The 13,850-nt window shown below is 37.3% G+C and overlaps 2 long non-coding RNA genes across 3 annotated transcripts in view; one reads left to right on the top strand and one right to left on the bottom strand.

Annotated features, from left to right (window-relative positions):
• The window catches only part of LOC134808481 (uncharacterized), a 140,190-nt gene extending 138,609 nt beyond the window's left edge, over positions 1 to 1,581 (bottom strand). Inside the window, exons 1-2 of one of the 2 annotated variants that reach the window (XR_010151531.1) lie at positions 1,161 to 1,581; positions 815 to 931 (exon numbers count right to left, since the gene is read on the bottom strand). This is a non-coding gene — a long non-coding RNA (uncharacterized LOC134808481). Of the gene's footprint in view, positions 1 to 814 lie in introns of both variants that reach the window. The other variant, XR_010151530.1, reaches the window with a different exon arrangement.
• LOC134808482 (uncharacterized) overlaps positions 1 to 13,850 on the top strand; it is a 47,169-nt gene that overhangs the window by 22,153 nt on the left and 11,166 nt on the right. The window lies entirely within an intron of this gene.

Below are 13,850 nucleotides of genomic sequence, written 5' to 3'. Positions count from 1 at the left end.
GAAAGCTGAGGGCCTGGTGGCTTCCCTGCTGAATTCCATCAAACATTTTGAGAACAACTAATACCAATTCTTCTCAAACTACTCCAGAAAAGTAAAGAGGAGAAAATTCTTCCAAACTCATCTTAGAAACAAGCACTACTGTGATACCTAGACAAGGACACAACAGCAACAACACTACAGGTCAATATCCCTGATTAACATAGATGCAGAAATCCTCTACAAAATACTAGCAAACTAAATTCAATAGCACATTTTAATAAATCATTCACTATGACAAAGTGGGATTCACCCCACGGATGCAAGGATGGCTCAACATACACAAATCAAAAAACATTTGCATGACATTAATGGAATTAAGGATAAAAACCATATGATAATTTTCATAGATGCAGAAAAAGCATTTGACAAAATTCAACAACATTCATGAAAAACCCTCAACAAATTAGGTATAGAAGGAATGTATCTCACCACAATAAAGGCCGTATATAACAAATTCACAGCTAACATTATACCGGACAGAGAAAAGTTGAAAGCTTTTTCTATAAGGTCTGGAACTAGAGAAGGATGCCCACTTTCACCACTTCTACACAATACTGTAGTGGAAGTCTTACCCAGAGCAATTCAGCAAGCAAAAGAAATTAGATTTCTAATTACTCCATGAAAAAACGAATAAATTCAATAAAGCTGCAGGATATGAAATCAACACACACAAATCAGTAGTATTTCTATATGCTAATAGTAAACTATCTGAAAAATAAATCAGGAAAACAATCCCATTAGCAGTAGCTACAACAACAACAACAAAATAAGATACCTGGGATTACAGCCAAGATGGACGCATAGGAACAGCTCGGGTCTACAGCTCCCAGCATGAGCGACGCAGAAGACGGGTGATTTCTGCATTTCCATCTGAGGTACCGGGTTCATCTCACTAGGGAGTGCCAGACAGAGGGCGCAGGTCAGCGGGTGCGCGCACCATGCACGAGCCAAAGCAGGGCGAGGCATTGCCTCACCTGGGAAGCGCAAGGGGTCAGGGAGTTCCCTTTCCGAGTCAAAGAAAGGGGTGACGGACGCACCTGGAAAATCGGGTCACTCCCACCCTAATACTGCGCTTTTCCACGGGCTTAAAACACGGCGCACCAGTAGATTATAACCCGCACCTGGCTCGGAGGGTCCTAGGCCCACGGAGTCTCGCTGGTTGCTAGCACAGCAGTCTCAGATCAAACTGCAAGGCGGCAGCGAGGCTGGGGGAGGGGCGCCCGCCATTGCCCAGGCTTGATTAGGTAAACAAAGCAGCCGGGAAGCTCGAACTGGGTGGAGCCCACCACAGCTCAAGGAGGCCTGCCTGCCTCTGTAGGCTCCACCTCTGGGGGCAGGGCACAGACAAACAAAAAGACAGCAGTAACCTCTGCAGACTTAAATGTCCCTGTCTGACAGCTTTGAAGAGAGCAGTGGTTCTCCTGGCAGGCAGCTGGAGATCTGAGAACGGGCAGACTGCCTCCTCAAGTGGGTCCCTGACCCCTGACCCCCGAGCAGCCTAACTGGGAGGCACCCCCCAGCAGGGGCACACTGACACCTCACACGGCCCGGTACTCCTCTGAGACAAAACTTCCAGAGGAATGATCAGACAGCAACATTCGCGGTTCAGAAAAATCCACTGTACTGCAGACACCACTGCTGGTACCCAGGCAAACAGGGTCTGGAGTGAACCTCTAGCAAACGCCAACAGACCTGCAGCTGAGGGTCCTGTCTGTTAGAAGGAAAACTAACAAACAGGACATTCGCACCAAAAACCCATCTGTACATCACCATCATCAAAGACAAAAAGTAGATAAAACCACAAAGATGGGGAAAAAACAGAGCAGAAAAACTGGAAACTCTAAAAAGCAGAGCGCCTCTCCTCCTCCAAAGGAATGTAGTTCCTCACCAGCAACGGAACAAAGCTGGACAGAGAATGACTTTGATGAGTTGAGAGACGAAGGCTTCAGATGATCAAACTACTCTGAGCTACAGGAGGAAATTCAAACCAAAGGCAAAGAAGTTAAAAACTTTGAAAAAAAATTTAGACGAATATAGAACTAGAATAACCAATACAGAGAAGTGCTTAAAGGAGCTGATGGAGCTGAAAGCCAAGGCTCGAGAACTACGTGAAGAATGCAGAAGCCTCAGGAGCCGATGCCATCAACTGGAAGAAACGGTATCAGTGATGGAAGATGAAATGAATGAAATGAAGTGAGAACGGAAGTTTAGAGAAAAAAGAATAAAAAGAAACGAACAAAGCTTCCAAGAAATATGGGACTATGTGAAAAGACCAAATCTACATCTGATAGGGGTACCTGAAAGTGATGGGGAGAATGGAACCAAGTTGGAAAACACTCTGCAGGATATTATCCAGGAGAACTTCCCCAATCTAGCAAGGCAGGCCAACATTCAGATTCAGGAAATACAGAGAATGCCACAAAGATACTCTTTGAGAAGAGCAACTCCAAGACACATAATTGTCAGATTCACCAAAGTTGAAATGAAGGAAAAAATGTTAAGGGCAGCCAGAGAGAAAGGTCGGGTTACCCACAAAGGGAAGCCCATCAGACTAACAGCGGATCTCTTGTCAGAAACTCTACAAGCCAGAAGAGAGTGGGGGCCAATATTCAACATTCTTAAAGAAAAGAATTTTCAACCCAGAATTTCATATCCAGCCAAACTAAGCTTCATAAGTGAAGGAGAAATAAAATACTTTACAGACAAGCAAATGCTGAGAGATTTTGTCACCACCAGGCCTGCCCTAAAAGAGCTCCTGAAGGAAGCACTAAACATGGAAAGGAACAACCGGTACCAGCCACTGCAAAATCATGCCAAGTTGTAAAGACCATCAAGGCTAGGAAGAAATTGCATCAACTAACGAGCAAAATAACCAGCTAATATCATAATGACAGGACCAAATTCACACATAACAATACTAACCTTAAATGTAAATGGGCTAAATGCTCCAATTAAAAGGCACAGACTGGCAAATTGGATAAAGAGTCAAGACCCATCAGAGTGCTGTATCCAGGAAACCCATCTCATGTGCAGAGACACACATAGGCTCAAAATAAAAGGATGGAGGAAGATCTACCAAGCAAATGGAAAACAAAAAAAGGCAGGGGTTGCAATCCTAGTCTCTGATAAAACAGACTTTAAACCAACAAAGATCAAAAGAGACAAAGAAGACCATTACATAATGGTAAAGGGATCAATTCAACAAGAAGAGCTAACTATCCTAAATATATATACAACCAATACAGGAGCACCCAGATTCATAAACCAAGTCCTGAGTGACCTACAAAGAGACTTAGACTCCCACACAATAATAATGGGAGACTTTAACCCCACTGTCAACATTAGACAGATCAACGAGACAGAAAGTTAACAAGGATACCCAGGAATTGAACTCAGCTCTGCACCAAGTGGACCTAATAGACATCTACAGAACTCTCCATCCCAAATCAACAGAATATACATTTTTTTCAGCACCACACCACACCTATTCCAAAACTGACCACATAGTTGGAACTAAAGCTCTCTTCAGCAAATGTAAAAGAACAGAAATTATAACAAACTGTCTCTCAGCCCACAGTGCAATCAAACTAGAACTCAGGATTAAGAAACTCACTCAAAACCGCTCAACTACATGGAAACTGAACTACAGGGAAACTGATCAACCTGCTCCTGAATGACTACTGGGTACATAATGAAATGAAGGCAGAAATAAAGATGTTCTTTGAAACCAACGAGAGCAAAGACACAACATACCACAATCTCTGGGACACATTCAAAGCAGTGTGTAGAGGGAAATTTATAGCACTAAATGCCCACAAGAGAAAGCAGGAAAGATCCAAAATGGACACCCTAACATCACAATTAAAAGAACTACAAAAGCAAGAGCAAACACATTCCAAAGCTAGCAGAAGGCAAGAAATAACTAAAATCAGAGCAGAACTGAAGGAAATAGAGACACAAAAAACCCTTCAAAAAATTAATGAATCCAGGAGCTGGTTTTTTGAAAGGATCAACAAAACTGATAGACCGCTAGCAAGACTAATAAAGAAGAAAAGAGAGAAGAATCAAATAGATGCAATACAAAATGATAAAGGGGATATCACCACTGATCCCACAGAAATACAAACTACCATCAGAGAATACTACAAACACCTCTAGGCAAATAAACTAGAAAATCTAGAAGAAATGGAAAAATTCCTCGACACATACACCCTCCCAAGACTAAACCAGGAAGAAGTTGAATCTCTGAATAGACCAATAACAGGCTCTGAAATTGTGGCAATAATCAATAGCTTACCAACCAAAAAGAGTCCAGGACCAGATGGATTCACAGCCGAAGAGGTACAAGGAGGAACTGGTACCATTCCTTCTGAAACTATTCCAATCAATAGAAAAAGACGGAATCCTCCCTAACTCATTTGATGAGGCCAGCATCATCCTGATACCAAAGCCTGGCAGAGACACAACCAAAAAAGAGAATTTTAGACCAATATCCTTGATGAACATTGATGCAAAAATCCTCAATAAAATACTGGCAAACCGAATCCAGCAGCACATCAAAAAGCTTATCCACCATGCTCAAGTGGGCTTCATCCCTGGGATGCAAGGCTGGTTCAATATATGCAAATCAATAAATGTAATCCAGCATAAAAACAGAACCAAAGACAAAAACCACATGATTATCTCAACAGATGCAGAAAAGGCCTTTGACAAAATTCAACAACCCTTCATGCTAAAAACTCTCAATAAATTAGGTATTGATGGGACAGATCTCAAAATAATAAGAGCTATCTATGACAAACCCACAGCCAATATCATACTGAATGGGTAAAAACTGGAAGCATTCCCTTTGAAAACTGTCACAAGAGAGGGATGCCCTCTCTCACCACTCCTATTCAACATAGTGTTGGAAGTTCTGGCCAGGGCAGTTGGGCAGGAAAAGGAAATAAAGGGTATTCAATTAGGAAAAGAGGAAGTCAAATTGTCCCTGTTTGCAGATGATAAGATTGTATATCTAGAAAACCCCGTTGTCTCAGCCCAAAATCTCCTTAAGCTGATAAGCAACTTCAGCAAAGTCTCAGGATACAAAATCAATATACAAAAATCACAAGCATTCTTATACACCAATAACAGACAAACAGAGAGCCAAATCATGAGTGAACTCCCATTCACAATTGCTTCAAAGAGAATAAAATACCTAGGAATCCAACTTACAAGGGATGTGAAGGACCTCTTCAAGGAGAACTACAAACCACTGCTCAATGAAATAAAAGAGGATACAAACAAATGGAAGAACATTCCATGCTCATGGGTAGGAAGTATTAATATCATGAAAATGGCCATACTGCCCAAGGTAATTTATAGATTCAATGCCATCCCCGTCAAGCTACCAAGGACTTTCTTCACAGAATTGGAAAAAACTAAAGTTCATATGGAAGCAAAAAAGAGCCCGCATCACCAAGTCAATCCTAAGCCAAAAGAACAAAGCTGGAGGCATCAAGCTACCTGACTTCAAACTATACTACAAGGCTACAGTAACCAAAACAGCATGGTACTGGTACCAAAACAGAGATATAGATCAATGGAACAGAACAGAGGCCTCAGAAATAACGCCGCATATCTACAACTATCTGATCTTTGACAAACCTGAGAAAAACAAGCAATGGGGAAAATATTCCCTATTTAATAAATGGTGCTGGGAAAACTGGCTAGGATATGTAGAAAGCTGAAACTGGATCCCTTCCGTACACCTTATACAAAAATTAATTCAAGATGGATAAAAGACTTAAATGTTAGACCTAAAACCATAAAAACCCTAGAAGAAAACCTAGGCATTACCATTCAGGACATAGGCATGGGCAAGGACTTCATGGCTAAAACACCAAAAGCAATGGCAACAAAAGCCAAAATTGACAAATGGGATCTAAGTAAACTAAAGAGCTTCTGCACAGCAAAAGAAACTACCATCAGAGTGAACAGGCAACCTACAAAATGGGAGAAAATTTTCGCAACCTACTCATCTGACAGAGGGCTAATATCCAGAATCTACAATGAACTCAAACAAATTTACAAGAAAAAAACAAACAACCCCATCAAAAAGTGGGCGAAGGACATGAACAGACACTTCTCAAAAGAAGACATTTATGCAGCCAAAAAACACATGAAGAAATGCTCACCATCACTGGCCATCAGAGAAATGCAAATCAAAACCACAATGAGATACCATCTCACACCAGTTAGAATGGCAATCATTAAAAAGTCAGGAAACAACAGGTACTGGAGAGGATGTGGAGAAATAGGAACACATTTTCACTGTTGGTGGGACTGTAAACTAGTTCAACCATTGTGGAAGTCAGTGTGGCGATTCCTCAGGGATCTAGAACTAGAAATACCATTTGACCCAGCCATTCCATTACTGGGCATATACCCAAAGGACTATAAATCATGCTGCTGTAGAGACACATGCACATGTATGTTTATTGTGGCACTATTCACAATAGCAAAGACTTGGAACCAACCCAAATGTCCAACAGTGATAGACTGGATTAAGAAAATGTGGCACATATACACCATGGAATACTATGCAGCCGTAAAAAATGATGAGTTCATGTCCTTTGTAGGGACATGGATGAAATCGGAAATCATCATTCTCAGTAAACTATCACAAGGACAAAAAACCATGCACCACATGTTCTCACTCATAGGTGGCAATTGAACAAGGAGAACACGTGGACACAAGAAGAGGAACATCACACTCTGGGGACTGTTGTGGGGTGGGGGGAGGGGGGAGGGATAGCATTAGGAGATATACCTAATGCTAAATGACGAGTTAATGGGTGCAGCACACCAGCATGGCACATGTATACATATGTATATGTAACTAACCTGCACATTGTGCACATGTACCCTAAAACTTAAAGTGTAATAATAATAAAATTAAAAAAATAAGATACCTAAAAATAAATGTGTCCAAGAAGGTGAAAAATCTCTCCACTGAAAACTATAAAACACTGATAAAGGACATTGAAAAGAACACAAGTGCATTGAAAGATATCCCATGTTCATGGGTTGGTAGAGTTAGTATTGTTAAAATGTACATACTACCCATACTACCCAAAGTGATCTACAGATTCAGTGTATCCTATCACAATACCAACAACATTCTTCACAGAATCACAAAATACTGAAGGTACCAAATGCTGGTGAGGAACACACAGTTATTTCTGGTAAGAATTCAAAATGGTATCACTACTTTGAAAGACAATTTTTTTTTAACCAAACTAAACATACTCTTACCTTATGATCCAGCAATTGTGCTCCTTGGTATTTACTCAAATGAGTTGAAAACTCATGCTCACACAAAAACCGGCACACAGCTTTATCTACAGTTGCCAAAACTTGGAAGAAACAAGATGTTCTTTAGTAGGTGAATGGATAAACTGTGGTACATCTGACAGTAGATTGAGCTCTAAAAAGAAATTGGCTATCAAGCCATGAAAAGATATAAAAGAATCTTAAATGTATATCACTAAGTGAAATAATCCAATACTGTATGATTCCAACTACTCTATGACATTCTAGAAAAGGCAAAATTACAGGGACAGTAATACGATTGTCAGTTCTCATGGATTGATCAAAAGGAGAAAACAGGCGGAAACTGGAGGATGTTTAGGGCAGTAAAATCATTCTGTATGATATTGCAATGGATATATGTCATTATAAGGTTGTCCAAACCCACAGAATGTACAACATCCAGAGTAAACCCTAATGTATACTATGGGCTCTGAGTGGTAGTGATATGTCAATGTAAGTTCATCAATTGTATAAATGTACCACTGTGGTAAGGGATGTCAATAATGAAGAGGGTTGTCATGTGTAGGGACAAGGGGCATAAGGAAACTTTATACTTTCTGCTCAATTTTTCTGTGAACACAAAATTTCTTTTAAAAAATCAAGTTAATAATCGAAAAGAAAAAATGTATTGCTGCTTCTTTATATATTTATCATGAATATAATTTTACTTTAAGAAATGCAAATAATAAAAAAAGCGTAAATAGAGAGAAAGAAACTTTAAGCACAGATTCTTACATCTTGCTTCTGAGCTAAGATTCTAATAGGAATGGCACTTAAATGAGAAATCGATACCTAGTCATTTTCAAACTCTCCAAATTAGCACCTTTATCCAATTATAGGCCTGCAAGGCAATCTGTTCCAAAAAGAAACACAGTATAAATAGTCAACATGAGTTCAACAGACTAAAACATGTGTGTCCCAAATTGCTGGATTTAGGTCATTATATTTTTCCAGGCAGCTAATTTTCCCCTTTGAAGTGCTCACAGAAGGTCAGAAACAGTTTAAGCATCAAAGCTTTATGAATTAAACAGTTTCCTCGCGAACAGAGGAAGGCGGCTTTGCCTGCAGAAACACTATTGTGAAGATCTCTGGCTAACCTTCAACTAGGATGCATTCCACAATGGGGAGATCAATAGCCCACAGTCACCCAGAACAGATTTCAAGATTTTTAATACAACTGACCCTTTACACATAAAATGCTCACATCTTTAACTCGGAATGCTGCTGATTCCAACTATTTCATTTCTGCTTACTGATTACTTGGAGGAAAGCATGGTGGTAGAAGAGATGAAGATAAGTGTGAATGAAAACAAGCCCCAGGTAATTTTCTCAAATAACTGCACATATACACTGCAAAATCCTATGAAGTCTATTACATATATTCTTTTCCACACAATTGGCTGACCACAATACATTCCTTTTCTCCCTCATGATAAATATGTTTTATCATAGCACAGAATGCCTCCAATGTGAACCTTGCTTCTGCTCATTGCTAGATCTAGAGTATCCTGCAGCGTTCAATAAACACACCTGGTTGTGTCCATCGTATGAAAGAGTGGATTGAAAGCCAACGTTTTAGAGTTTTACTTGGTTAAATATCTGTATCTCCTGTCAACTGGTGATATTTCATAGTGGAGGAAAAAAAATAATTTAAAGGGGATTAAGTATCTTCACATGAATTTTATTTTATTTTATTTTTTGTTTCACATATAACCTGGAGTCCACAATTAATAACTCTTCTAGTTTCTGTTCTGGTTCTAAGCATTTTTCCTAGCTCTTCAGTTTGCCACTTTGCCATTCTTTTCTTTCAGTGAAATTCTTTCTTCTTGAATCAACCTTTTTTCTTAGACACATCTTGAAGACCTACCTCAGAAGGCAGTCATCTGAGTGGAAAGGCCATGGGCTTTGGCTTGGGACAGAGATGGTTTCTGTATGGGCTGTGTACTGTCTGGGCACTCATGGGTCTCAGTTTCCTGTCTCTAAAGTGGTGTGTTGTGAGGATTGTATCGTGCGAAGAACATTATATTGTTCAATGGGTGTTATCTTTATTATTGTACAGTTTAAACCTTATCAGATGCTTTAATCTACTTCTCCAAATCTCTAACAAATGTTTCCCCAACTATAATTTGATTACCTCCACTGCTGCATTACCCCTGCACGCAGCTCAGATTATTAAAAAATATAAATTTTATAGAACTAAAAATGTGCCTCCTACAAGCTTATGCCAATTGTTTCCACGTTTTCTCTTTGAAGGACAGAAAAAAAGTCTATTTTTTTTCATTTAGTGATATTTTGTAAGTATCAAATATATATCTAATATATGAAAGATGTGATAGATAGATACTACAGAGAGCTTCCATATACCCGACACAAGTTCCTCCTGTTGAACTAATAGACTAATATTATTATATTAACTAAAGTTCATATTTTATTCAGATTATAAATATTTTTTTCCTAATGACCTTTTTCTACCCCAGGAACCTATCCTGGAAAAAGATCATTAGGAAACTGCATTAGGTACCGCATCACATGTTGGCATCATGCCCCTTCTCAGTTTTCCCTGGGTTGTGATCATTTCTCAGACATTCCTTGTTTTGGATGACATTAACCACTTTGAGAAGTACTGGTCAAGCATTTTATAGAATGCCCATCAGTGTGGGCTTCTCTGATAACTTTTTCATGGTTAGAGTGGAGTTGTATGCTTTTGGGGAGGAAGACTAAAGAGGTAAGGTGACATTTTTATCATAACATATAAAAGATCCATGCTATCAACATGACTTATAATAATAGTTGGTGTTGACCTTGGTCACATGGCTGAGGTTTTCCAAGTTTCTGTAGGGTAAATTACTTCTTTCTCTCTTTTGATGTGCACTCTTTGGAAAAGATGTTGAATGTGGAGCCCACAATTAAGGGATAGGAAGATACCTACCACATACCTGAGGGGCCAATAGCTACAGAATTTATTTGGAATTTACTGCACTAGAGATTTGTCTCTTTATCCCCATTTATTTATTTATTTATTTAATCATGTAAAAATGGCTGTGTCTTCCTTTGTTTTGATTCTGACCTCACTATATTTGGCAGCTATTTCTTTTACTCCATGGCTTATGGGAACTCCTTTCTAGTTTCATTTACCATGAGTAATTCCACTATGCTTTTATTTTTTCCAGTTGGCTTCAGAGAAGAGTGCGGGATTAAAAACACCTTTAATTCATCATTCTTAACCATGCATTCCTGCAATTTATTTTATTTTTAGTCATAGGCCCATCCCAGGAGGAACTATTATTAATGCTTTACAGACAAACATTTGAAATGTTTTCCTGAACTGCATACACACCTTATTTCAAAAACAATTAACTTACAATTTGCATAATATTCTATATATCTTTCATCTTTAAGCAATATATCTGGGACAATTTTTGATACCATGAATATATACATTAATCTCATGTCTAAATCATTTGCCTAACATTTCATTATATTGATTTGACATATTCTTTTATTGTTAAGTCCTTCAGATAGCCTCCAAGATTTTTTCATTATAAATATGTAAACAAATCTTGTGATTTTTTTTAAAATCAAGATTAATTTCTAGGTGGAGAAGGGTATACATATTTTAAAATTTGGTTGCTTGAAATAGAAATGTACTAACTGACACACCCATCGTTAGTAAAAGTAAGTATCAATTACCCAACACTTCACCCATTACAGTGTGAAATTATTATAGGAATCATTATAGAAAATATTACATGCTGCTATTTTTTTAGCATTTGCATTATTACTAATTATGTTGTACATTCTTCTTACATGTTTTTGGCTATTTGCATTTTTTTTCTGTTGTGAAATATCTATTTAGACTCTTGGCCATTTTTCTTTTGGGTTATTTGTCCTTTCACATATCTTGACAGGAAACATTCATAGATTATTTTTCCTTCTCTTGTAGTATATATTCATACATTTTGGCCTATGTAATTGAACTTTATTTGTGATTTTTTAACATTAAAATCTTTTTATTTTTTAGAATTCATAATTGACCTATAATATATGCACATTTGACAATCTTCCCTGTTAAGAGTTTCTGGGTTTCACATCATAATTAGAAAGTCTTTCTTCGTTTTAGAATTATATAATGTTTTCTAAATTACTTATTAAGATTTATTCATCTCCCCTAGAATTTATTTTGTTATAAGGAACAAACATTATGATTATTCTATTTATTCTGTTTTTACCTAATACTGTTACACATTTTATTTTATCAGTAATTTCTACTATAAATTCCTGACTGAGGAGAATGACCTAAAATTTCTTGTCATCGGTCACTGAGCAGCTTTGCCCTTCACAGAATAGAACCACATTCATAAATCGTGACATGCAAGAGAACTTTATAACACAAAATATACAATTCACACTGAAGTTAGGACATGTATGCATACATTTATTTCTGCATTAAAAAAATCACCAAATATTTATAATCCAAAGGCATAGAACAATAAATAATAAAAATCTTAGTAGAAAAAGAACTAATCTGCCTCTGTCCATGTTGGACTTAGTGCAAGCACACAAAAGATTGTAGCCATAGGGAATTAAAGAATCATTTATGAGACAAATAAAATGGATGCCATTCATAACCTAAAACTACAATACACCTTCTTCTAAAATGTCCATGGAATAAAATATCATCTGATTTTACTAATATATTACACTACAGATAACTTCAATAAATTATAAAAGGTAAAAATGGTATAAGTCAATATTCAGATCACAATAAAACAAAAATGAAAACAAAAACAAAATTGGAAAAGGAAGTAAACCAATTGCAGAATGGGAGAAAATATTTGCAAACTATGATCTGACAGGGGACTGATATTACGAACTTACAAGGAACTCAAACAACTCAACAACAACAACAAAAAACCCTCAAATAGCCTCACTAATATGTAAGCAAAAAACATGAATAGATATTTTTCAAAAGAAAACGTGAATGGCCAAAAAGCATATGAAAAAGTGCTCAACATAATCACCAGAGAAGTGCAAATTAAAACCACAGTAAGATACCATCCTACACCAGTCAGAAAGGCTGTTATTAAAAAGTAAAAATCAACAGGTGTTGGCAAGGATGCAGAGAAAAGGAAACACTAATATATTGTTGGTGGGAATCTGAGTTAGCACAACCTCTATCAAAGACAGTATGGAGATTACTCAAATAACTACAATAGAGCTACCATTCCATCCAGCAATAAAAGACCACTACTGGGTATCTTCCCAAAGGAAAAAGAAATAATTATATCAAAAAGACATTTGTATTCTCATGTTCATCAAAGTACTATTCACAATAGTAAAGATTTGGAATCAATCAAAGTGTCCACCAACAGTTGAATGGATAAGGAAACTATGGTATATATATACACAATGGAATACTATTCAGGCATAAAAAAGAATGAAATCATATATTTTGCCACAACATGGATGGAATTGGGGGGCATAAACTTAAGTGAAACAACTCAGAAACAAAGTCAAATGCTGCGTGTTATCATTTATAATTAGAAAGTAAATAAAGTGTACACATGGACATAGAGTGTGAAATAACAGACACTGAAGACTTGAAAGGGTGTCAGGACATTGGAGCAAAAGGGAGAAGTTACTTAACGGGTAGGGCCTACATTCAGGTGATGATTACACTTAAAGCCCAGACTTCACTGCCATGCAATATATCCATGTTACAAAACTGGACTTCTACCTATTAAATTTACACAAATAAAAAATATTAAATTCTCAAGTTTTTGATAAATTGGAAATAAAATTCAAAATTAAAGAATATTCAGAAAGAAATATAATATAAACACTAAAATATACAAGTATATGGCAAATCCAAAAGTACTCAGAAGAAATTTCATAATCATTAAAGTGTGCAATTCTAGACAAGCAAAACAAAGTATTATTGATAAGCATTTGCTTCAGAGGGTGAGAAAATATAATAAAGTAAACAAAGGGAAAGTACCAGGAAAATTTGGTACGCATACATGTAGAAATTAATTAGAAGAGATGGGTAATTCCAAGGTCTAATCTTTAAACTAATCAATAAAAGACAAATCATTGTCTACTTCTACGAAATGTGGGTCTTTATAAATAAGCAACAGAAACTAATGCTGATTATTTTAAGCAGATAGAGAAAGGAAACATTTTTAAAGGGCACTGACTAGTTACAAAATTAAAGATAAGCAAATATGACTTAGGGAGAATAGGAGAGAAGCCAACAAGAGTAATCTCAATACAGAAATTGAAGAGAGCTGCCAGGGCTCTGGCTTGGTGTTAGCCACCTCCTGAACACTGCACAAGGTTCACGTTTCTGCAAGAGTCTAATTGGCCTAGCTTGGGTAAGATGCTTACCCACACATGTGTCTCTGCCAGGTAAGATAATTTTCTATGATCGACGCAGTCCAGTTTAAATGCCTACTACT

This window comes from Pan troglodytes, chromosome 16 (genome assembly GCF_028858775.2).
Source record: "Pan troglodytes isolate AG18354 chromosome 16, NHGRI_mPanTro3-v2.0_pri, whole genome shotgun sequence".
Lineage (NCBI taxonomy): Eukaryota > Metazoa > Chordata > Mammalia > Primates > Hominidae > Pan > Pan troglodytes.
The sequence above is the reverse complement of the archived record's forward strand: the minus strand, read 5'-3'. Positions and strand labels throughout refer to the sequence as shown.